Here is a 26306-nt window from a genome sequence, read left to right as displayed (position 1 = left end):
GGTTTTTTTTAAATAACTTGGCTATGTATTGGACAAAATATTAGGATAGAATTTATTGTGATATAGTTATCAATAGTGTTTGAGACAGGAAAGATGCTTAGCAACTGGCGCCCTGTAGTTTGATGCCAAAAAACTCAAACATCTCATGCTTGGATATTCTACTGCTAAGAGATGAAGAACAACATTCACAGGAAATCTGGAATTTATATGTTTGAATGTATATGCTTGAGTTTCTGAAATGGTGACATTGCAAAAAACTGTTATATTCCATCAGACCAGAATTCTATTTTGTGGGTTATCACAGCTAGCAAATAACCCTTCTCCATGGCAATAGTAGCTTTCACGATATAGTAGTAGCTTTCAAGATATAAATGTATACTGAGTATACATTACTGTATACCAGGGGTCCCCAAACTTTTTAAACAGGGGGCCAGTTCACTGTCCCTCAGACTGTTGGAGGGCCGGACTAAAAAAAAACTATGAACAAATTCCTATACACAAATGATTATAAAATGTTTGATTTCACCTTTCAACCTTTCTGTCATGGTCTATTTTTAGAACAGTGACCAAAGTATGTCAAGTACAGGGTGGGCTCCAAATATTGTTGGGGAGGCTGTGGAATACCTTCCCCTGTAGAAAAAGCAGAACTTTCCCAATGAAGCATTCCATCTAACCCAGGATTAGATATCTTCCTGGGTTCTTCCTCCCTAGCAGCCAGCAAGCGATTCACCAGCCTGGCTGATGCCAATGGGAGTGAGAGCGGAACAGAAAGCCTGAGAGCAACACATGGAGTAGCCGAGGAGGGGAAGGGCCGAACAGGAGTTGCACCGACGTGTAAGGTTTCCAATTCTGGGTCAGAAAATTCATGGAGATTTGGGGGTGCCATCATGTAATTGCAATCAACAGCCGTTGGGGCCGGTTCCTCCTCTCCCTCGAGCCCCCACTGCACATGAATGGAGCCATCGCCGCCATGCCTGGCGGGCCGGATAAATGCCTTCAGGGGGCCACATTTGGCCAAGTTTGCTCAGATAAAATGAAAATCTGTTTCTGTACTATTGCAGCATTTCAGGCAGCAGAGGGAGGATCCCACAGCTGAAAGTTATTTGAAAAAGAAAGAAAGAAAGAAAGAAAGAAAGAAAGAAAGAAAGAAAGAAAGAAAGAAAGAAAGAAAGAAAGAAAGAAAGAAAGAAAGAAAGAAAGAAAGAAAGAAAGAATTTCTGTAGACAGAGAATCCCCCCCCAACCCGCTTAGAGGAATATTGAGCACACACCCATACACACAACACACTACAGACTGCCATATGTTTGCCATATCACGTATGGTCTTCACCATAGAGATTATGGGAAATTCCAAGATTATCACCATCAAAACTATTCTCCCCCATTTTCCTCCCACTCTTCAAATTATCAAGAGTAGGTAGCTGACACCAGTGGTGAGAGATTTCCCACACTCACACAAAGCAAACAGAAAGCCTATTCAGGATGATGTACCAGTTTTGTGAAAAATGCATAAGAAAAAATACATTGATGTCCATGCATCTATGAGCATAAGAACATAAAAACAGACATGCTGGATCAAACCAGTGGTCCATCTAATCCAGCATCCTGTCTTACACAGTGACCAACAAATTATTCTGGAGGAACATCAGCAGCGTATAGAGTTCAAGGCTTTCCTTTGATGTTGACTTCTGCTGCTGGCATTCAGAGGTTTACTGCTTCTGAATGTGGAGGTTTCCTTCAGTCACCATGACAAGAAGCCACTGATAGACTGATTTTAGTGACAAGTTACAGATACTGCTTAGTAGATCAGCAGTCTCACATTTGAGTTACCTAAGATCAGTACATGAACATTTATTGCCTTTTAATTTCCCCAACAGGTCTAGAGTTCCATCTTTCATTGCCTGAATTTGGCTCAGTTCTTCAGATTCCCTTTCTAAAAATAATGGCTGAGGCCTGGATACTTGCCCTACACTTACCACAGTGGACACAGATGTAAAGAATAGCTGGAAACAGACTCTTCTGAGACTACGTTTTCAATTATTGAAGAAAGAATGATATCTCTCTTCTTGGCTGCCTCTCCCCTCTGCACAAACAGCTGTGGCTGCTATCTTGCTGGAGTGTGTTATTACACAACACAAATATCTGGAAATTTTTGAAGGTGTCCTACCTGATACTAGGTCACTTTATTAATGATTTCAATTTCATCTATAGAATTCTGTTCTTCGTAATGCTTGATTACCAGCTGTAATTATTTTAAACATCTGAAGTTTGTTGGTAATCAATTTACACAGCAGTTATATAACTAAAGATGTTGACTAGAACAAAGGAGCAATTTGAAAGGAAATCATGATATATTTTTTTTCTCCCATTACTCAGGCATACCCCTCTTTTACAGTGCTCTAGCTACTGTAATTTAACAACTCAGAGACAATCACACAAGAGGAAACAAAACATTCTTCTGGGCATGTAAAAAAAACCCTGGGCATATAGCAGTTAAATGAATCATCTCCCAGTGTGTATTGTTCTCTTTGCCTTTCATTTCCTGTTCTTGAGGGGATTAGGAGTTTAAACTCATGAATCACTGAAGAAACTGTCAGTGCTGCCAGCCCATCTTGGTAGTGGATACAAAGAAAACGATAATAATACCAGCTTAACATTAATTCAGCTAGTACAGCTCAAAGAAGTGTCTACTTCCATCTTCGAGATGCTTTCACCAAAAGAGTATAGAGAAGTCATGTACCATCTCCTCCACTTGGCTGATAGTAAAAAGAGGCAAAGTTAAAAACTTTCACCATCAGGTAAGCCATTTTTCCCTTAGGAACTCACAGCTTCTGAGTAGATCAAGGTATATTTGTGATTATTAATCATGGTAAGGAATTACAATGGCCTACGTGTGTCATTCTCAAATTTCTATCTCACACTTTCTCCCTTGCCTTCTGTTAATTTCTATTCTTTGCCTCTTTTATCAAAACCAGGACCTAACTACACATTACAAGTTCATGGGACTGCTGCCTCACACTAGTGCAGAACTCACAGTACACATCTAAACATGCGGGTCCAGGGAAGTCCTGGGGGAAATGTAATATGTAGTTAGGCTATCTGAGCTTGATACATGGAATAATATAATATATTTCATCTGATAAAATTTTAGTGGATGAAATTCCACTGTGGACTAACTGCTAAAATTATGTACATCTGGCAGCACTCCTAAAGTAAACATATCTGAATATATTCTCCCTGGCCGCTGCATTAGAGTTATTCTTTTCTCATTAACATGTTCTTCATGCATGAATCAAATAGCCATGGTAGGTGTTTTGGATTATTCACAGCAACCAAGAGTTGAGAGTGACTTCTCTGTCTTTGTGAAAGCAGCAGAAGACATTTCTGGTAGGTTGTCAATAACTGGAACCCAGTTAACTGAACTGCTGTCGAGTTGAGAGTTCAGAGAAATTCGTGCAGATTTGGTGATGGTTTTGCTTCCAAATTCTGTCTCCCTGACAGAAACTAAAATCCACTCCTGCTCTCTTCTATTTGGATCACCCCTCTCATAAGTAATCTTAACTTATGTCCCCAGAGTGGGTCTTTCCCTGAGAACCATAAACTCTCAACCCTGTGTCAGGTTTTAAGGGTGTGGATGCTGACCCAGGGACAGCACAATTTATCTGCCTCTTCTAGGCCTTCCTTCCCAAAGCTTCCTGGACTTAGTCAAAGAATGGAGTACTTCACCTTTTACAGCCATTCAACCTGCTCTGACAGCAGACAGAACTCAAACACCAAGTTCTCCACTCAGATCACCCTCTGAGCTCTCACACACTCAAATGCTCCCCCAAGAACTCCCTCTGCTCTGGCTATACAAGCCTCTAGTTCTCCCCTACCGATCATGTGGAGTTCCAGTTTAATCCTTTGAGATCTCAGCATTCTAGTTGCCAAAATATGCATAAGTATCTGCATTTGTCACACCAATAATTGCACAACCTGGCAACCAGTGGCCTGGCAAACCAGTGGCTAAAGCAGTAGAGAGATGGGGACTTCCAGTTTTGGGGGTTGATCAGCATCAGTGCAATGGAATGGCATTCAATGCAACTCAGAATTGACATCAGGGTGCTAGGATGACTCTGTAGCATTCACTCTACGGCTTAACCTTGGAGTGAATATTAGTATGATGACATCACTTCACAGTTGTACCAGAAGGAAAATCATTACAACGGATATACCAATTGAACCTTCCCCCATTTGTAAAACTAACTTCATTTCCTCTCATTGCCCAACTGTGTGGCAGCACGCAACAGAAGCGGCTGGTAACCCAACAAATGACTCTCCCTCACATTGGCTCTGAACATGTGATTGGAGGCTCCAGTTTTTCTGATTAGGCAAAGAAGAGATTTGAATTCTTGCAACAGAGAGTCTTGTCTGTAGTGTATTTCTTGAATACAAGAACCATCATCTGCCAGGCCAGCAACCTTATTGTATTTTAAATCCTCTTGGGAAGAATTAAAAAGCAGAGAGCAAATCATATGTAATTTGTTGTACTTTTTTCAGTATGTTTTTGTTCTGATGGTTCAGTGATGTCTCTCCAACAAATTGTCTTGCTGTTATGGTCCTCATAACAAAAAGTGAGATCACTGCCAGATATAATTTCATTAGCCATTTATTATTAGGTAATTGGGTGTTCTTGTTTTCAGAAAGGGCATTAAGTCACAGTAAAAGAAAATGATACATTTAGGCTGCTTCAATTATTATGAGTAGCTATTGTGGGGAATATAGCTGAAAAGTCTTCACCTTAATTGGCAGAACCACTTTGTCCTAGCGCAAAGATAAAATATCATTTCTTGATAAAGATGCAGAATATGCCTGTTCTTCAAGTTACCACTTCTCAGTTCAGTGTCATGTTGATTCCCCTCACCTTTGCTTTACCTTTTATTTCTTTCCAAATCTGATTAGGCTGAATACAGAGGCAGTTTTTAAGAAAGTAGTTTAAGAGACTACCTTAGGGGTGGGTATCAAGAGAATGACTACTTTGTTATATTCAGAGAGACTCCATCTTATATTTTGAAAGACCTAACAAAAATCCTTTTTTCTTTTCACCATTCCACATAGCTCAGAAAGAAGGTGGTGTTTGGAGATCAGTGTACTTTACTCCAAGGTCATCAGTCCAATTAGCTGGTCTGAGATCATCTTATTTTCTTCCAGCTGTAACTGGTTTCTTGGTGTCTTAATTGAATGCATTTCAGTTTAGGGGGTAAAAGTGAATCTGTTTTCAAGAATATTCAAACCAATAAGTAAACTGATTGGTTCATTGGTGATCATTTGATGTGGCTAGCTAGGAGCATAAATTAGTTACTTTGTGTTACTAGTTACCTTTTCCTTTTCTTTGTCTTTGTCAATGCTCTGCCTGTACCTTATTGGAAGAACTTTGCAGGGGTGCTGAGGACTTCTATTGTATTTTCTTTGCAAGTATTCTTTCTACTAAGTGTAACACAAACCAAACCGGGGTGGGGGGGGGGGGGGAGGAAAGGATTCCCCTTTCTCACATTCCAAGCCCTGGGAACTGTTACCTCAGGAATTGTTCCTTACTGACATTATGGACTTCCCTCAAAATCAGCACTAGAGCCCATATTGCTTTACAGCTCCACAACAAAAGGTTTTATTTAAAATAAACAGTAACGTCAAACTGTTTGACGTTTGGTAGGGTTGAGGAACACATAAACAAAAAAGAACAGAAGTATGTATTGTCATTCAGAGTTCAGACAGTCCGTTTAGCTCTCAAATGGTCCTATGATCGACAGTGAGGTGTTTGGGTCCCTGCCTAGAATCCCCGTGCATTCCTAGGTTCATCCTAATTTTATATTTTCAGTAGCCCTGACAAGTTTTTGGACTCAGACCCCTTTTCTGCGGTCTCCCTCACGCCAACTCTCCCCAGAGAGAAAAAAACCCCATAGCACTACAGCTGCCTCTTTTTCTTCTCTCAGGCAATTTCCCCCAGCCAATCAGGGCAGTCTCTCACCAGAAACCACTTCCCAAATATGGGCATTTGTCACATAAGTTATATCCTTTGTTGTTTTATTGTGCACCTAAAATGCACTTTACTCTTTTGTGTTTACAGTATGCTTTTTAAACTTCTGTTTTACAACCATTCTTTTAATAAAATAAAAATAAAAATTCTGTTTTTGAGTTTTGAGTACTGGTTTGGAGCCTAGGACTTGGCATTGCTACTATCCAAAGGCCAGGTCAGGTCTTTGACAATAGGGTTGAAGCAAGAAGGTTGGGGGTGGTGTCCAAACAAGGTTAGCATTCCAGGGACCCACCTTAGTATGTCACAGTCGCTTTCTGAAATAATGCCAAAATCTGCTTACAAATGGCAAGAAATAAATATAAGTGTCACACATTGTGAACAAGTGTCACAAATAGGTAAATAGAATCGCCATGTTCAGAGACAGTATGCCCCTGAATAAAATGTACTAGATCCAACAACAGGGATCTCCATCATTTTCATGCTCAGAGGCAGCATCAGATGAAAGACCTTGGCTTCAGTATCCTGGTTATCGGTCCTCCAGGGCAACTGATTGGCAGCTGACCTTGTTCATTTAATCATTCAAGGTAGGAGATGAGTTAATTTCTATTTTTTAAAAATCCTCTGATGAAGCAAATTGCAAAATGCATGGGGATCCAGAACTAAAAAAATTCTCAGCCTTGTGCCTTGCTCTCCTTTGTTTTTTTCAGCTGTGTGAAAGAGAATACTGGACCGGAAGGACCACTGGACTGAACAGAGAGCTGGACTAGACAAAACAGACAGTTCTGGTATTCTTGTTGGCATGACACATGGAGAGTCACAACACTTTTGAAGATGTGATTTTTTATCTTAATTGATTGTGCAGATGCAAACATACAGGGTAATGCCAATTTTTTTTAAAAAAAATATGCCAGTTACTAAGGCCGTTTCCACACGGGTGGAATATGGCGGCCTGGGGACGGCAAAAACGCCATCCCCAGGCCGCCATTTGCACAGGGGGTAAAGAAAATGATGGAAGCGCACTTTCCTGAAAACGCCGGCTGGGAGCCGCTGCCGTGCGAACGGCAGCGGCTTCCAGGCGCTTCCTCCCCCCCACACCTTCCCTTCACTTACTGCTATGTCCACTGGCTCCTCCGGCAGCGTCGCCCGAGGCACTGCAGGGACTTCGCCAGCTTCGCCCCAAGCGGCGCTGCAGCAGGTGCTTGCCAGGGGCAGGCGCTGTCCCCTGGCCTCGGCCCGATAATGCAAGCCGGAGGGCCGCGGGACTGGTGAGTCGCTGTGAGCTGCGCCTTTGTCCCAGCCGGTTCCCGGACCGTCCATGCGGATGGTCCCAGCGTCCTCGGGTTGGCGTGGCTTACCCAACCCGACCGCTTCTGCCTCCGTGCGGAAGCAGCCCAAATCATAGTCTTTTGTTATCCATCTGAGACACGGAGGTCTTACAAGTAGTACCTGCTATTTGGTATAAAGCAAGTTCTAGGAGCTGGACATGCAAGGAGAGAAACTATAATTAAATAATTAATAATTTGTAATTGGTGTAGTACTGCACATATTAGTCCCTGCACCCAATAAGCTAAATTATTATTGTTTAAATCACTGACTGGCAGTCCTGCAAAAGCTAAGAAGAGGTTTGGGTCAGTGTGATTTTAAAAAATTAGATGCTTTTCCAAAGAACATTGGAAAAATCTGCTGCTGATGTTGATGGTAGCAGGAGGGCATGTGTATTTCTGCTTTTTTAAAAAAAAAATCTGTACTTTTATTTATTACATTTGTATCCTATTATTCATCCAAGCTAAGGACACCCTTCCTACTCCTCCTTTTAATCCTCACAACAATTCTGTGAGGTAGGTTAGCCTGAGAAAGAATGATTGGCCTAAGGTCACAAAGTAAGCTTCGTGGCTGAATGACTGTAGTTGACCTGGTAAGTATAGTTGATATGGGTGTATATTATTAACCTTGGAGAGGTAACTTCCTCAAATCAATTTCCTCCCTCTTAAGAATCTGAACTGATGAGGCCTGAGGTCTCTTTCCTGCCTGAGGTGGAAGGATTAGAATCCCTAAAAAATTCACCCCAGCTGGAAAGAGGGAGAAGGAAGTTTGATATGAAAATGTGTTTTTTGTTCTCTCTAGGATGGTGGGAAGTGCTGTCAAATGGCAGCCAACTTATGGTGACCCTGTAGGATTTTCAAGGCAAGAAACATTGAGAGGTGTTTGCCATTGCCTTCCTCTGCATAGCAACCATGAATTACCCTGCTTGTCTCCCATCCAAATACTAACCAAGGCCAACCCTGCTTAGCTTCCAAGATCTGACAAGATCAGGTTAACCTGGGACTGCCTAGGTCAGAACTGCCTTGAATTTGTTTGTTTGTTTGTTTATTGGATTTTATAGACTGCCTCATCCCCGAAGGGTTCTAAAGAAATTAGAGAGGCCAACAAAAACAAAAATGTAGTGGTAATGGGTGATTTTAACTATCCCCATATAAACTGGAAAAATGCTTGTTCAGGTCATAGTAAGGAGAGAGCATTCCTGGATATGCTAAATGACTGTGGCTTAGAGCAGATGGTTGTGGAACCAACCAGGGGAGAGGTGATCCTAGATCTAATTCTATGTGGGACCCAGGACCTGGTGCAGGAAGTCAGTGTTGTTGAGCCGATAGGGAACAGCAACCACAATGCTGTCAGATTCAGTATCTCAGCATGCGAACAAGTGGCAACTACTAATGTAGTTACATCCGCCTTCAGAAAGGGAAATTTCTCAAAGATGAGGGGGATAGTGCGCAGGAAGCTGAAAGGGAAAATCAAGAGAGTCAAAACTGTCCAGGATGCTTGGAGGTTATTTAAAAACACAGTAATAAAAGCTCAGCAGGAATGTGTTCCCCAGGTTAGAAAAGGCAGCACCCAGTCCAAAAGAAAGCCACCATGGTTAACAAGAGAGGTTGAGGAAATTATCAGAAAAAAGAAAATGTCTTTTAGAAAATGGAAGTCCAGTTTGGCTGATGAAGAATATGAGAGGGAACACAAATGGTGGCAAAAGAGAAGCAAGTTAGCTGTAAGGGAGACAAAAAAGGATTATGAGGAACGCATGGCTGTGAACATCAAGACCAGCAACAAACAGTTCTTCAAATACATCAAAAGCAGGAAGCCAGCAAGGGAAGCGGTAGGCCCGTTAGATGACAAAGGAACAAAGGGTGTGCTAAAAGATGGCAGGGAGATTGCAGAGAAGCTGAATGAATTCTTTGCATCTGTCTTCACCCCAAGAGGAGGTGAGGAAAATCCCTGCACCTGAACAAGCTTCTTAGGAGGTGAATCGGAGGAACTAGCAAAGATAGGGGGAGACAAGGAAGAAGTTCTGGCAGCCATTGATAAACTAAATGCTACCAAATCCCCTGGCCCAGATTCGCATTCCACCCAAAGGAGTTCTTAAAGAAGCTCCAAAGCTATGGGAAATTGCTGATCTTCTCACTTTTAAGCATATGCAGCACTTTATCCCTGAAATCTGCCTCCATCCCCTAGAGAAGACTGGAGAGATGGGCCAATGTCACACCAATCTTTAAGAAAGGATCTAGGGGGACCCGGGAAATTACAGGCCAGTCAGTTTGACATATCTGTTCCTAGTAAATTAATAGAAAGAGATCTATCATTAAAGATAAAATTATAAAAACATGTAGAAAAGCAACACCCTGCTGAGAAAAGAAGTCAGCATGGCTTTTGCCAGAGAGCAAATCCTGTCTTTACTAAAACTTACTAGAGTTCTTTGGAGGGTTAATAGTAAACAGGAACATGTGGACAGGAGGGGTGAACCGGTGGATTGTCTACTTGGATTTCCAAAAGGCTTTTGACAAAGTTCCTCACCAGAGACTGTTGAAAAGAAAACTCTAAAGCAATGAAAGAGGAATAAGAGGGGGAAGTCCTCCTATGGATTAAAAACTTGGTTGAGAAACAGGAAACAAAGAGTGGAGTGTAAATGGGAAGTTCTCACAATGTGAGAGAGATGTCAGGAGTATGGAGTGTCCCCAAGGATCCTCAGTTTTGGGGACTAGCAGTGCTCTTTACTCCTATTCATAAAATGACACTGGAAGTAGGGGTGGAGTAAGCGTGTGGTATGGCCAAGTTTTGCCAGATGATACCAAATTTATATGTAGGGTGAGTGAGAACCGCGAAAGGAGTTGCAAAAAAGAGCTCCAAGTTTCGGACCTGTGATAAATTAGGTGAGCGGGCTCAGAAATGGCTGATGCAGCTTCAATGCTTAGCAAAATGTAAAGTGATGCACATAGGGGCAAAAAAATCCAAACTTCACATACACGCTACAGGGGGCCAGTGCTATCAGTCACAGACCAGGAAAGGGATTTAGGCTGCCTTAGTTGATAGTTCCATGGAATGTCAACTCAATGCATGGCAGCTGTGAAAAGAGGCAAACTCTATGCTGGGGATCATTAGAAAAGGAATTCGAGAATAAAAGAACTGCAAAGATTGTCATGCCCTTATATAAAAGAAACAGTGGTGCTGCATCGCACTTGGAGTACTGTGTCCAGTTCTGGTCGCCGCATCTCAAAAAGGATATTGAGGAGATAGAAAAAGTGCAGAGAAGGGCAACAAGGATGCTTGAGGGACTGGAGCACCTTCCCTATGAGGAGAGGCTACAGCGTTTGGGACTCTTTAGTTTGGAGAGGAGGCGGCTGAGGGGGGGATATGATTGAAGTGTACAAAATTATGCATGGGGTAGAAAATGTTGACAGAGAGAAATTTTTCTCTCTTTCTCACAATACTAGAACCAGGGGGCATTCATTTAGAAAGTGCTGAGGGAAGGTAGGACTAATAAAAGTTGAAACACTCTCTTCACTAACGTGGTGATTGGTGTTTGGAATATGCTGCCACAGGAGGTGGTGATGGCCACTAACCTGGATAGCTTTAAAAGGGGCTTGGACAGATTTATGGAGGAGAAGTCGATTTATGGCTACCAATCTTGATCCTCCTTGATCTGAGATTGCAAATGCCTTAACAGACCAGGTGCTCGGGAGCAACTGCCGCAGAAGGCCATTGCGTTCACATCCTACATGTGAGCTCCCAAAGGCACCTGGTGGGCCACTGCGAGTAGCAGAGAGCTGGACTAGATGGACTTTGGTCTGATCCAGCTGGCTTGTTCTTATGTTCTTATGTTCTTATGTTCTTATGTTCTTATGTTCCAGGGAGGATTTTTCCTGTCCAAAATTCAGAAGAAAGTTCCACTATATGTGGGTTACAGCCCATGGCAATTTCAACCCAGTTACATTTTGGAGAAAAATTACTAATAATAAGAAGAAGAGTAGAAGAGTTTGGATTTATATCCCCCCTTTCCCTCCTGCAGGAGACTCAAAGGGGCTTACAATCTCCTTGCCCTTCTCCCCTCACAACAAACACCCTGTGAGGTAGGTGGAGCTGAGAGAGCTCCGAGAAGCTGTGACTAGCCCAAGGTCACCCAGCTGGCGTGTGTGGGAGTGTACAGGCTAATCTGAATTCCCCAGATAAACCTCCACAGCTCAGGCGGCAGAGCTGGGAATCAAACCCGGTTCCTCCAGATTAGATACTCGAGCTCTTAACCTCCAACGCCACTGCTGCTTCACTTCTGTATTCACTTCTGAAAATAGAGTAAACATCACCTGAATGCAGTAATGGTCCCTGACCATATTACATATTGTTACCGCGCTGCTCAGGTAACTTTTACAGGCTCCTAGGTACCCAGCTCGGCAGCGCCCAGGAACCCAAGCAAGACCCGACACGGCGATGATAGTAAAAAGGAAGGTTTATTGAGATGCTGACCTAAGTGTCAGCACCTCCGTTCCACAAGGACTCTGCGCCGCCTAGCAGCCTTACAACATCTTAAATACACTTTCTCCCGTCGGGAGCCCGGGAGAGCCCAAGACAGCCCACCACCATTCATTAACAGAATTCAAAACAACCAATCATGCATTTGCGACATGCAGGGACCAATCAGAGTTCGATAGGCATTTCCTTCTTGGGTTTCGCGCCAGAGTAGGGCAGGGCGATGACGTATGCCCTGGCGGGAGAATCACAAAGGATCCTCCAGGTGTTCGGGGTCAGGAAACGGAGCTTGATGACTATGGCCCCTTTATCTGCCTGCTGACGGGATTTGGCAGGGCGAGGCGCTTTCCCCGAGATCTTCTTTTGTGTGCGTCCTTCAGGGGCCTTTACACGTGAAAGGATGAGCTCAGGTGGGGCTGAGGTAGACTCCTGCCTTGAGCCAAGGAGGTTCCACGCAGTCACAGATACAGAGAAAACTACAAATCCTATTTCCTATCTAATACAGTTGACTTCTACCTACCTAACACAGAAATAAAACATAGTTTAATCCTTAGTCAAACAAAAATCCAGAAGTGGGACGAATTTACTTCTGGCTCCGCTATCAATATTAATGGACTTTACTTGGTGGCTGGCCATAATGATTAATAGCTTTGGGAACAAGATGGAACCTGACATGATCTCCAAAGCCAAATCCCAGGGTGAAGTTATGTCCCTCTTCTATTATTAGCACCCCCCTTCAGTCTATGAGTATCAGCCAGAAATCTCCAGTGAGTCTGTATCTGTTCCATGCCTCTCCATTCCCACCCTATACTATTTTAAATTACTTGGAAAAATTTAGGATGATTCAGTAAAATGTTCCAACAATATCTTATTTGAAATTTTTACTGTTTACTGACATTTTTACATAGCAAACATTGATTTTCGTTTATTGTCATCGAGAGCTTAGACGTGAAGAGAAAGAAAAGAAAAATAAACAAGACACGGAGCTATGCCCTCTTTTATATATCACAACAAATTTATGTCTGCATTATCCAACTCATATTCCAAAATATATCTGTGACTATGCACGCTATTTAACCTACATGTCCCTATTTTACTGGGCACAGAGGACATCCAGCTTTTATTTGTCTGTAAGCTGGAAATTCTTTCAATAATATCCTCCCATCCTTTTAACCTCCCCTTGTGCATCTTTGTTATAGAAGCATGAAAACAGTGACTCACAGCTGCTCTCTTCAGTTTAAACTGTAATTCATGTTCATCTACAGTGAACCAACCATAATGAAGACATTCTGTATTTGAAAAATATGGCTCCCTTTTTCTTTTCAGTCTTTATACTGGCTCTCCTTTCTGCATTGCAAAGGGCTGTTCCGTGTACAATTTTGATCAGGAAGGAACCTCTACCCACATACGGACAACATAAAACAGCCAGAAGACCCTGCTCTCCGCTGATTCTTCAGCACAAACCAGAGCGTGAACGATCTGACAGAAGCACAGCAAGGGAAATACTCTCCCCTCCCCCTTACTTCGCCCTTTTATTCAAGAAATAAGGTCTGGTTTCTATGAATGAGGGGCTGAGCCCCATTCACAGGTTGAATGAATAACAGATAAGCCAGACAATGGCAAGTGGCTTCCTTGCTGCAGAACAGCCTGGAAATCCCTAAAGGGAGATTTAATTTAAATCATGATGACTCACCACTATGTGACAGATGGAGAGACTGCATGTGAAAATATGGAGGAATTAGGGCATCTAGATCTTTTTATCTTTCAAGAGAGTGCACGATTCACGGCTGAAAACAAAGGAAGAGAAATCTCCTCTGACAAATGCTACACTGTGAATTGTGGTTGCGAAGATGGAGCATAAAGGTCCGTGGTTCAATAAGGTGCATAAAACATGTGCTTGACTTTGAACGTTCCCGTTCCTAGTCAGAAAACGTGCTGAATACTAAGCAGGTAGGGAAGCTCTTGTGATGTCAATCAGCTGCAAATAGCTGCGACAAAACATTTCTCGGCTATATGTGCATCATCTTATGCATTTGTTGGCTCATGCACAAGGCGTTCTATTTTCTATTCTATTCTATCATTATATCTAACCATCAGCATGCGGCTACTTAAATGCAGATACTGGAACCATGAACAGACAAAACCTATCTTTCTACAAACCTGAAAAGCCCCAGGTTTGCAGAAAAATCTGATACATCCACACCCATACACCTGGAAGTTGGGAAATTATTGGAGACGAAGTGGGGTGCGGAGCTCAGCAAGGACATCGGTCCATAGAATCTGGCATATGAAGTTGCTGTTCCTTTCAAGGGAATTGAAAGAATGATTCTGGTAGAACTATTATAATTCCAGGAGAAATTCATTTGATTAAGTTTTATAACTTAAGTTTCACAACTTGTGTGTATGCTCGTGCATTTTTAATTTTATTATGACTACGTCGTAAAAAACTGGAAGTGGTCTGGGCCACTCTGGACTTAGGATGCCTCATTGTCACATGACAAATTTCTCATGTTTGCTGGGGAACAGTATAAGGACTTTGTATCAGATATGCAGGGAGAGTTTTTGCCTCCCCCCTCTCCCACATGTCAGCTTTTTCCCCTCTGCTTGCAGACAGGGAAAAGGAGCTTCAGCTTCTCCCCCTCACTGTTTTCACATTTGCAAACTGCTTAGCAGAGCCTCTGCTGGCTTCATTGTTAACATCGCCTTTCACAATGAAGCAAACAGCAGCCCCACTGGGTGCATGTAAATATAAAAACAGTGGAGGACTGGGGAGGTGGGGGCAGGCTAAATCTGTTTCTTCATTCCTGCTTTGGTTGTAAGCAGAAAAAGGCCACGTTGTTGGGGGGGGGGGGGAGAGAGAAAACTCCCATCCAAAGTCTGATGTTGCGATTGACTGTTCTAGGAAGCTTAGCAGCAACATGGCTGACCTTGTGGGGAAATCTAAGAATACCTCAAGGAAACCCATCTGGACCCTAGAAGACTGTGCCACCAAATAGACTCCTCCTGGTTACATCAGAGAAGACTAAGATTAGGGCATATATCAGCCTTTACCAGGGGAATCAACTGGACCCCCATTGTTATCAAAGGTTCAAGTCCCTTGTAGCAAAAAAGGAAGGACGGGGGAATGATGAAAAAGACTTGGCCCTATCCCAAACACACTGCTGTGACAGAGTGTACACATGGACACTCTTTTCATTGCCAAGATGGGTTTGAGAGGGGGAACTTAGCTTCACTTTCAGATTAGTTCAGAGCAGCTCACCACTAGATTGTTATTACCTCCTCTTAACTACATGTATGAAAAAGTGTGAAAATGTATGTGACTGCTTTCAACTTCTTCAGAACCCTTCATCTGGGTGGATGTTAAAAAAAAGAAAACGAAAAGAGGGGAGGAATTGCTCCAGACTAGGCCATTGGTCTGTGCAGAGTCATGCAGATTTACAAGGCAATGGGGCATTGGGCGGAGTTGGTATCTAGTACCCTTGACTTTGTGGGAAGAAAATGGTGAAAACCATTACTGTCCTATTGTGAATATAAATACCAGGAGTTAAATGTCTTTCTTGGATTGTGAATATAAATACCAGGAGTTAAATGTCTTTCTTGGATTGTGAATATAAATATCAGGAGTTAAATGTCTTTCTTGGATCTACAGTATTGTGCATTGGGATCAGCAAAAATGGGGTGGGGGGGACTTCCCCAGCACTGATTCTGCATGGGGAAACAGATTGGAAAGAAAATGGTGGTGGTTTCCAGACTCGGTCTACCAGACCTCCTATTATGGCGGGGGACTCCCACCAGCAGCCTCACATATATATAACAGTGATCTTGATGTCTCTTCCCTGGTTTTCCCCAGAATTTTGATCTCACAATCTTGGCAAGTAGCTTTTCACACACACACACACACACACACACACACACACACACACACACACACACACACACACACACACACACACACACACAACCCTATTGCAACCCCACCACACACTCACGCACTCTGACTGCCAAACTTGGCTAGGCAACCCTATTATGAACCCATATGGGCTTTTACTTTTTCTTTTTTTTAAAAAAAAGCATATCTTGCAACTACAGAGAACCTGAACTGGGTCTTGAAATCCCAGACCCTACTTGTTAATAACCCAATTTGGTCCATAGTCACAGTCTTTTAGTTTCTCTGATTCTGTATGATTATATATCACTGTCTCTCATTTAAGAGTACAGACTGTACAGTATGACCTTTTATACATACACGTACTCATACAAGCAAGATATTTTCCTGTTTCTTCTAGTTAGTATTATACAACTTGGACTTCTTTTCTGATTATCCTAATTCTTTCATAAATTGTTTCCTCTTTTTGTGTAGCTGCTATTTTTAAATGTTAAAACACATGTCAACAAATGTCCTCAAATGACAAAACAAGGGGTTTTTTTCCATTGGGAAGAAAGACAGCGGCCCCTTCGGCACACGCAAAATAATGCATTTTCAAATCACTTTCACAACTGTTTGCAAGTGGATTTTGCTATTCTGCACAGCTTCAAAGAGCACTGAAAGCTGTTTGAAAGTGCATTATTCTGCATGTGCGGAATGAGCCAGCATTTTTTGTAGACCAAATATGTAACCGAGTCTATACTACTTTTGGGAAGTCTTTTCATCATGACTGAAGCAGGGTTGTCTGATGTTTCTGTACCAAAAGGCCTTGGTAATTTCCTCCCCCTCACCCCACCTTGTGTGCGCGCGCACGTGCACGCGCACACACTTGTAGTTCAGATCTGTCATTTTGTGGTTGGTAACTAGTGATGTGACTGAGAGGGAAGGTTACACACAGGAAGAAGAGATCAAGTCTCTTTCTCTTTACATAAAACTATACGAATTTTAGGGACAGTGATTCATTTAACCAAAGGAAGCCCATATTTGGTGTCTCAAACCCAAATTAGAACATGCAACCATCATGTAGGTCTACCACATGCACCAAAATGAAGATCTCCTCTGACAACACGCCTCTTAATGATTCCTCATTTAAGATCCAAAATTATTTCTGCTGCCACAAACCCCTCATTATGCCAATTTTCTTGCCCTAAGTTATAGGTTTCAGAATGCACAATATGAAGTTGAACTCCTAGCAAACAGGTGGTCAGGATTATGAAGGAATGAGGATGTTCACCACTATTTTAAGGGTTGGTGTAACGTGCCTGTTTTTAATCCTCCGTTCCTCAAGTCTGTGCTTCATTTCTTTATAGAGACTCAATGTCCTCTACAGGATATAGAGCTATGCCTTTAGTTGTTGTAGAGAACTTCATTCATTTTCCCATGGCTTTATTGACTATTAAGAAAAGATATAGCATATATAGTGTAAAAATTCATCTAAATCCTATTACTTCATCTATTGGAACTCCCATCCCATTGATTGTATGTTACTTTGTGTAATTTGCCTTGAGTCTCAGAGAGAAAAGCAGACCATAAATATTGTAACTGAATAATTAATCAAATAATTCCTTACTTTTCTACTTTCTCTAGGGCAGTTGTTTGTTACTTATAGCATGATAAAAAAATTGTTCATATGATGTGCTGGAAACTTAGGCCGTTTCCGCACGGCCCCCCAGATTCGTTTTACTCCCCATCGCCGGCAAGCAATTCTGCCAAGGCATGGGGGCGGAGGCAGTTCAAGCGACGCCATAAGCAAGGCGTGGCTGGCCTCAGGAGAGGCTCGGCGGATTCGATTCATTGCGTGGTATTCCGCGATGGAGTCAGCTTGTGTTCTTCCTTTTCACTTCCATTGTCCAGCCGGCCTGCTGGCCTCCCAAGTTCGCCTCGCTTCCATCGCTTCGCCTGCCTCCGATTTCGGGAGGGTACCGGAGGACAGTGAGGGAGGGGCTTCGAGGCCAGCAGGCCGACGACAGGGACAAGGTGAGTGGGAAAGGGAAGGGAAACAACGTGTTCCCGGCGGTGCTGTTCGCACCGCGCCGCTGGGAAGACGCTGTTCCCTCAAAAACAACCCTTTAAAGGTTGAAGTCCACCCTGAGGGAGGGGAAGGGTAGCCAGGTCGGCGCTGCTGCGTTTCAGCAGCGCCGCCTGTGCGAACGGCGGCCTGGGGGCAGCGTTTTTACCGCCCCCAGGCCGCCGTTTTTGGCCCATGCGGAAACGGCCTTAGTAAACCTTAAGTAAATCATCAGTGAAATACTTCTACTGTCAACACATCTAAAAATTACAGGCTAAATATACCAGATCAGAATCTTACCCTCCAAGTAAATAGTTCATTTATGTGGGCTAAGTATTCAAAATAATATTAATGTTACAATCTCAATCCTTTGCTGCTTCTTTACATATGGGTTACAGCAATAAAAACAGAAAAACAGAAACAACATAATGACACCAAAATATTCCATTTCCAAGGAAAACTACATTGCATAACCCAGAGCAATTACTGTATGGTCACTGGAGATATAATTTTAGAAACAGGTATGATATGCAAGTAAGTGTGACATGGGGTTTCTTGCAATATCATGTCCTGTTTAACATAACTTTTTTTGGGGGGGTTGCATTAATATTTGTTCTATAATTAGCCATAGGAATTGTATCTCTGCAATCTTTCAACCATTATTTGCAGCAGAATGTTCTGGAGGAAGAGGTTCTGTTTGTCCCCTGCCTACTCTCTTGAAATTCATTATCTCAAACTTCCAAACAGATGAACAGATCAGCAGCCTACTTTTTGAAAGATAACATTGACTCACTTCAGATAGCTCTATGAGGTCTTGTGATATTGTTCTAATTCACATTTGGCACTGGGGAGAAAATGACACAATCAGTGCAAAAAAATGTAGGTTAAATAACTTTTAATATTAAGGTAACCACTACAGTTCTATTCTAGATATAAGAGAATAGTAACTGGGAAACCTGGTCCAAAACGATACAGGATTAAACCAGTCAACTGTCATCACTGGGCCAGTTTCTTCTGGGAAGCACAAACTGAAAAGATAAAAAATGTTTTCTTAAAGACTTGTTATTTCAACTTGAAGTGTGAGTGTAAGACTTATTTGTTTTGCTGTTCTTCCTTTCACCTCTCTTCCAATTTTCATTTTCCTCTCAAACTCTTCCCTTATACCTTCTGCGCTGCATCTCATTCCTCTGGATTTTCCCAGTATTTTATCTTTCTCTCTCTCTCTCTCTCTGTCTAAATTTTTCCTTCCACCAATGACCATCAGGATATGTTAGGAATAGGCTTCGAACCTAGGCTTCGAACCTTGCGGGGGTCGGGGGCTGGAGAATTCCCACAATTATTACTGATCTCTGGGCTATAGAGATCAGTTCCCCTGGATAAAATGGTGGTTTTGGAAGATGAACTGTATGGCATTATATCCCACTGAGATTCCAGAATAATCTCTTCCTGCAGGTGATTACTTCTACCCTTTCCTAGCTCAGATGTAGTTCTTGTACTCTGCCCTCTGATCCCAGGAATATTCCTTGGTGGTATGAGGAAAATACACTTGTAACCTTTGTCAGGTTAGATCTGGGTGGGAATGAAGGTGTGCTGCAGGAAGGCAGGGTGCGGTCAGGTCCAGTCCAACAGGTCAAGGCAGGTGGCAGGCAAGGCATAGTCAGGTCACAGTCCAACAGGTCACAGCACAGGAGATCAGGTGAACAGGCTGGAGCTCAGCAGTAGACCAGGCACACAGAAGCAACAGGAAACACACTTGTTGCATCCAGGCAGAAGCAAACTCATAGCAAGGCTTATATAGAGAGCCTTGTTCAGGGGGCTGGAATTCTGCAAGGAGTTAATCCTCATCAGATGTACAGACTTCCAGTCTCCCATACTTTGCTGCCAAACGAGCACTCCTTCTGCGGTTCTGCCCCTGCTTCTGCCTTCTATGTACAGCTGGCTCACAAAATTTTATAGAGATAGGAGGAAAAGAGAACTGGTTGGTTTTGAGAGGCATTTGGGAAAGGATAAAGGTCTCACGGATAAAAGGAGAATGTATAATGTCGAAATGTCTGGAACTATATGAAAAATGTAAAGGGAAAATTTGGGGGCATATATACAAATATATGGTAGATAATGAGGAATTCATAATAAGAACATTGAATCAAAAATGGGAGAAGGAAGGATTTCTAGATATTGGTAATACTGAAAAATTAATAGACAGTTGGAAAAATATAAAGATTGAGAAATATATTGAGTTGGAAAGGAAAGTAATATTAAAATGGTACAGAACACCAAAACAACTAGCATATATGATAAAAGGACTTCGTTCCAAATGCTGGCTCTGTGGAGACCAAGAGGCATATTATAGCCATATGTGGATAGAATGTGCAGAAGTGAAAAATTTTTGGACAATTGTATTGTTATATATCAAGAAACTGGTGAAGATTAATATTGATTTAAAGAATGACTTAATGTTCATGGGTGTAGTGGAGGACAGAAGGGTGGATAAAAAATATAGTTATATGTATAAAATAATGATTAAAGCAGCCCATGCAACAATAGCCTTGGTCTGGAAAGAAAAGAAAAAATGGACATTTCAGAAATGGCTAGAATATATCTGGGAACAAGTGACACTTGATATTTTCGATATATTAACCAAAAATAAGACGTAGCAAGATAAACAGAATGAAATTTTGAAGATATGGATAATATACGTGGACTGGATGAAAGAAGCTCGAGTCAACGAAGAAATATGGGAGAAGAGGCTACAGAGAAAGAACTTACTGCTGTTTGTGTGACAAAACTATGAAGAAAATGAAATGGGGGGAGGGAGAAAAGGGGGAAAATGTATTGTTTGAAAATGTATGAAGAAGGAATTATTATAAATTGTAAAACTCAAATGATACAATTAAAACGTATAAAAAAATATGTACAGCTGGCTCATCACTGAATTCCCTAGAAGGGTCTTCAGGCTCCTCCACCTGCATGTCATCAAGCAGGGAAGGGCTGGGATTTGGGTCATCTGCCAGGCCTTCCTCTGGAGCAGCCAACTCTGGCTGCACTATGTCCTCGAGTTCTGCCTCAGAGTCCTCTGTGTCCTGGTGAGTGTACCCAGGGGCTGGCTCATGACAGAAGGTAGGGGTATTATTCTGACTTGCTATTATATTTCAAGAATTTCTCATTGAGGCACACAGGATTTTATGTTCAGACATCTCTATATAAAAATAAAGATATATATTATACCACTTTCAAAACCTGCCCTAGTACAGCTCTCAGGGCCACAGGCCAAGTGTCAAGAGTAATGGTGTAAAAAAAATCTGTATTTTTCAGATTGTGGTATATTGGACTCACACAATATTGCCATTCACAATATTCCCAAATACCAGTGTGATATTTGGATTCAGGGGTTGGGGTGGGGTCCAAATGTCTTGGGACCATTATTCCCTATGAAAAATCTTTCTGGGTGGCTGGGTAGGGTTGTTTTTAAAGGCACAGGCACAAAAAACTGCAGTTCAGCTGCTGGTATCTGTCCTTTAAATAACTCCCAAATTTCAAATAGATTGGACCAAGGAATCCATTTCTGTGTCCTGAAGAATATGCCCACAGTTGTCTTCCATTATTTCCTACAGAAGGAAAAAATCTTCCAAGCTGCTTCCAGAGCAGAAACTATTAGAAGCAGCAAATCACTGGCCAAATGACTCCCATGGAAGAACCAACAACAAGCCCAACAGAGCCATTGCAGAACCCAGTAATTCCAGTAGAACCACAAACCAACTTGCCAAACCAAACTCAAAACCAGAGAATCTCTGCAGTGGAACTCATGGTTGGGGTGGGTGGGGGGCACTTTTGCTATGTGCAGAAGCCCAGCAGAACCCAGTCCCGCTATGGCAGGGCAAGCTCACCAGGACAAATGTAAAACCAGAGAATCATGACAGAACAAAGCAAAACAAAGCAACTCAGGAAAGTGGGGGGGAACCTCTTAAAACTGACAAAGACTTGAAACTGAGGCCTTTTCTGCCATTTTCAGGCTGGAAATAAAACATTTCCTTCATGGAGTTCCATATTGTTCCCCCCACCCTTCAGTTTTGGAAACATTTCCAAAACATTTTTTCTCCATTGTATCTGGAAACACTTTCACAGCATTTCTTTTCACTGAAATATTTCCAAGTTGACTTCCCCCACAGTGCAATCATACTGAAACATTTTATTCTTCTCACCAAAACCACAGGTCATCATTCACACCTTCTGTGCAGTCACCAAACCTCAAATTTAGTACTTGCTCAGCTGTTGGTTGTTGGGGTTTTTTTTGGTCACTCATCTCACAGCTCCGCCCCTCTCTTAAATTTTATTATTTCTGGTGTCTGTCCTCCGCCCCCGCTCCCATTTTTGGTATGAATGAATCAGCGATGCTATGAAGGATCACTACAACATATGCATGGAAAAAATGGCAGCCAGAAAACAAGTGGAGTGCATAAACAGGATTAAAAATGTCTTCAAAATGGCATAAATGATGTGTTCAGAAACGGCCTGACAGAAGAAGTCTGGCAAGCTATAGAAACTCTAGGGAGACCCAGAAGCAAAAGAAAAATGGGGAAGCAGTCCTAGGAGTGTGCAAACAACCAATATTTGCAGTTAATCCTAAATATGTCTGTGACTTTTCAGGATCATTTTTCAATATCCTGGAAAATTCCCAGATAAGTACTAATATGGTATTTTTCAGGTATATTTTAGGCCCAGTTTTATCCAATTGCACATCCAAAAGCATGCCAGCACAGTGCTGATGATTACTCAATTATTATTTTCTAGACAGAAGTGGGAGTTGCCATCCACTTTGCCTCCTACTATTTGGAATGCATTACTAGCCAAGGCAGGTTTTTAAATTACTGGTACCTGTCTAGAGGGGCAGGAATATGCTCAGCCCAGGTCTTATTGAGCTGATTCTGATGTTTCCAATACCTTTCGACGCCCATACCTCTAGCCAAGTCAAGGATTTGTTTTAACTGAAAAAAACGGAGCTGATTGACTGTGATCTTGTTAATTTTGACAGCAAGTTATACTGAAAAGTGTATTTGTTGGAGAGTATGTGTGCAAGCAACTATATCTGTGTACACTCTGTGTGTATGCATATGTGCATAATTGTGTTCCTGTTCACCCCATCTTCAGATAATTTCAGATATCATCTGTCACCCAGCCAGTAATGTTTATCATTATCATTGAATTTTCTGTCTTCCCCAATAGATTTATGCAACTTTCATATATCTAAGATTTTTAAAATGGCTTGCTTTCAATGTGAACTAAACAGCCCTGAGCAGACTATGACACCGAAATGCATGCCAGCGCTGTGATGGTAAGTGATTATTCAATCATTATTATCTAGGCAGAACTGGGACCTGCAGTCCATTTTAGACCTGGATTGATCACCATGGTAGAAGGAAAGCCATTATCTGCAATTAGTGTGCTGTTATCTTCAAAGTCTCACTCAATTAATCACTCTTTTGCTGTGACTTGCAACAATTTGCTGATCTCAGTAATTCATGTGAATGTTTGCACATTGTATGTCCTATAGTGGTAGAACCAATAGCAATCACCAATGGGTTTTTTTTTCTGAATGCCAAAGAAAAGCTGGAAGAAATGATGGTGAATTTAAAAAGGCAAAAGGAAGGGAATGGAGATTCCTCCCCCACCCCCCAGCTTGACAGTATGATAAAAAAATCAAAAGGAAGGAAAAGAATCTTTCCCTTTTGGGGCAGCAGACACAAACCCTTCCATCCAATAATTTCAAAGCAAAATTTGTGGTCTGGAAAGATTAGTGAAGTTCCTGAGCATTAAAGTCTTAGATTGAATCTATTCTGCAAAGTTCTCTGAGGCCAACCCTTGCTAGGCACAGGGTGTGGACTGGTCAAAGACTGTGCTAAGAAAAAAAACCTATGCAGGTTTAAAGAAATATGTAAACTGTAATGACTCTATAACTGATTAGGATGGCACTGTTCATCTTCTACTGCTAGCCACAGTAATTCACTTATGCTCATCATTTGAGGTCAGAAATATTGCATGTATGAAATAGCCATGATAGATCAAGCAGAGATGGAGGATTAATTTCCAGGAATGTGTCCAATAGTAAGAAATAGTGACTTACATATGCAAATGAGGCATCACAGATCATTCTCTGCAGATGGACTGTTCATGTCACTTTACATCAAATACAGTGCTCCTCAATGGAAGCAACTTATTAGGCACTGAATCAAAGCAAGTGGTGAGAAATTAATTGATAAATGCGCACCTGTGAACTATCCCAGAACTTCCATTTCACTTAACATTACCTCAACCTGTATTGTTTTTAAAACTTAACTTGTATCAATTTTTTTATCTGCAATTGTAATACAAAGAGATTTAGGATAAGCATACTCTGCTCTGCAAAACTAGATGAAAATACTAGTAATTAAAAAGTCAGCTATTGTTTAGTAGTACTACCCTGTTTCCCCGAAAATAAGACATCCTCTGAAAATAAGGATGTACATACATATATATATCCATCACACCTTAACCTGGATAGCCCAAGCTAACCCAATCTTCTTAGGTCTTGGAAGCTAAGCAGCATCAGTCCTGGTCAGTAGTTGGATGGGACACCACCAAGGAAGATCAAGGTTGCTATGCAGAGGCAGGCAATCGTGAACCACCTCTAAACATCTCTTGCCTTGAAAACTCTATATGGTCTCCATAAACTGGCTGTGACTTTATCATATAATATGGTCGGAAGTGATTTTTTTTTACAGAAGACTGGATTTTGTTTGAACTTTAATTGTAGAATAATACATCACTTGCCGTTGATTATGGGAGTGGAACAAAGAGAGGTTACAAGAATATTTTACAGCATTTGGAGGCAGGTTAATGATAATTACTGCATTTTCCTAGATCAAATTGCACTTCCTTTTAATAGCTTCTCTCCTAATCCAGCATAATCTTTGTGTCTCCTATAAATTGTAATACTAATGATTTTGAATACTGAAATTGCAATCCTCCAATGGAAATGCAGTGAAATAAGTATTACTATTTCTAAATAAACAGTAAAACCAGAAACCTCAAACCAGAAACAGTAAAACCATTTTTAAAAAACAGATAAGGCAGGACTGTCGGTATAATGTGGTACCCAGAGCTGCAGTTACATGTGTTGCATCTCTTCATGCGCACCTTCCAAGCCAGATCTGGGATCCTGCCTCTGCTGTCATTTGCACAGCAGCTCCAGGGTCCAGTCAGGAATGCTGGGATCCCAGAAGCAAAAGGCAGCACAGTTTGCACAGAAATGCCGTGTGCAGCTGAGAATCCAGCCCCAAGAATCCACCCCACCTACCTGCACAGCATGGCAGCTGTCTATTAAAGTATCCCCTGTAATTAAAGCTGCCTAAGGAATCCACCATAATGGTGGAGGGAAGGGGTGGGAATTGAACACTTCCTGCTTGATGAAGTTCACACAAGTAAGCAGGAAGCATTTGCAACCTGGGTTTAAAGGGAAAAGTTGCTACATTAACAATTTTCATTTAACACGGGTTCTGTCCACTAAAACAGGTCAGCAGCATTCTGGGGGTGAGTTCTTGGGAACTCCTTACCCAGCCCCTCCCCAAACACTTTTTAAAAGGGCCTCAAACTGTTTTACTTGGCCCATGCAGAATTAGTCCACATGCAATCTGGCGGCAATAATCTGTTTGCAATTCTAAAAGCCCATTTGCAACAAAAGGCTTTGCCATAGTTTGGATTAACATTCATTGATTTCCAGATCTCTCACCCCTGTCCCAAAAACATCACTTCGTGTCTTATTAGCTTGTTCTTTCTTTACTGCTAATTCTGGGCACTGCTAATAACAATATAATGGAAGCTCTTTCCCATTGCCAGTTATGAACACTTTCCACAGTGAAAAGGGAAGCCAGTAACTTGGTTCACTTCATCATTTCCATACAGAAAAAAACTCTAACAATGCAATCATAAGCAGAATCCTAAACCCACTGAAATTAAATGAATTGGACTTTACATTTGATACTTGTCTTCTTACAAAGCTAGGCACAAGGGGCGAGTGAGTCATCCGGTTTGGCCTACTGTTTCAACAGCCTCAGGCAGAAGTAGTTACAGCATCTTCATGTAACTGATAAAACAGTAAGAAGCCCAGTTTTGTTTTTGAGAGGCTGTCCTCATCATGATTTCCTAGAAAAGCAAAGAAAATGTTGCATATGTTTGTGTTTCCATGTAAACCGGTACGAGGAAATCCACAGACACCATATGTGGTTGAGAAATAGTAGGTGTTTTCTATCCCCATGTCTGCATAGTCTCTTGCCTTTGGTATGCAGTAAACATTCCACATGTTTAAGAAAACCTCCTACACAGCTGTAGTAAGTACATTCTTAATACGAAAGATATGTCTCTCCATGAACAGCACCAAAGTAACAGTCATTCAATCTTCAAGTAAATAAGTTGATACTTTGTGTGCACTGCATTATCTGTAGTCAGCAAATGACCACGTTGGGAAAGTGAATTACATTTATTTTTAGGTCGTCCCTTATGTAATAATGATATTCTGAGTTTAATGGTGAATGGGGG

The sequence above is a fragment of the Sphaerodactylus townsendi genome, linkage group LG03 (genome assembly GCF_021028975.2).
Source record: "Sphaerodactylus townsendi isolate TG3544 linkage group LG03, MPM_Stown_v2.3, whole genome shotgun sequence".
NCBI classification, from domain to species: Eukaryota; Metazoa; Chordata; class Lepidosauria; order Squamata; family Sphaerodactylidae; genus Sphaerodactylus; species Sphaerodactylus townsendi.
This window is presented reverse-complemented; position numbering follows the sequence as displayed.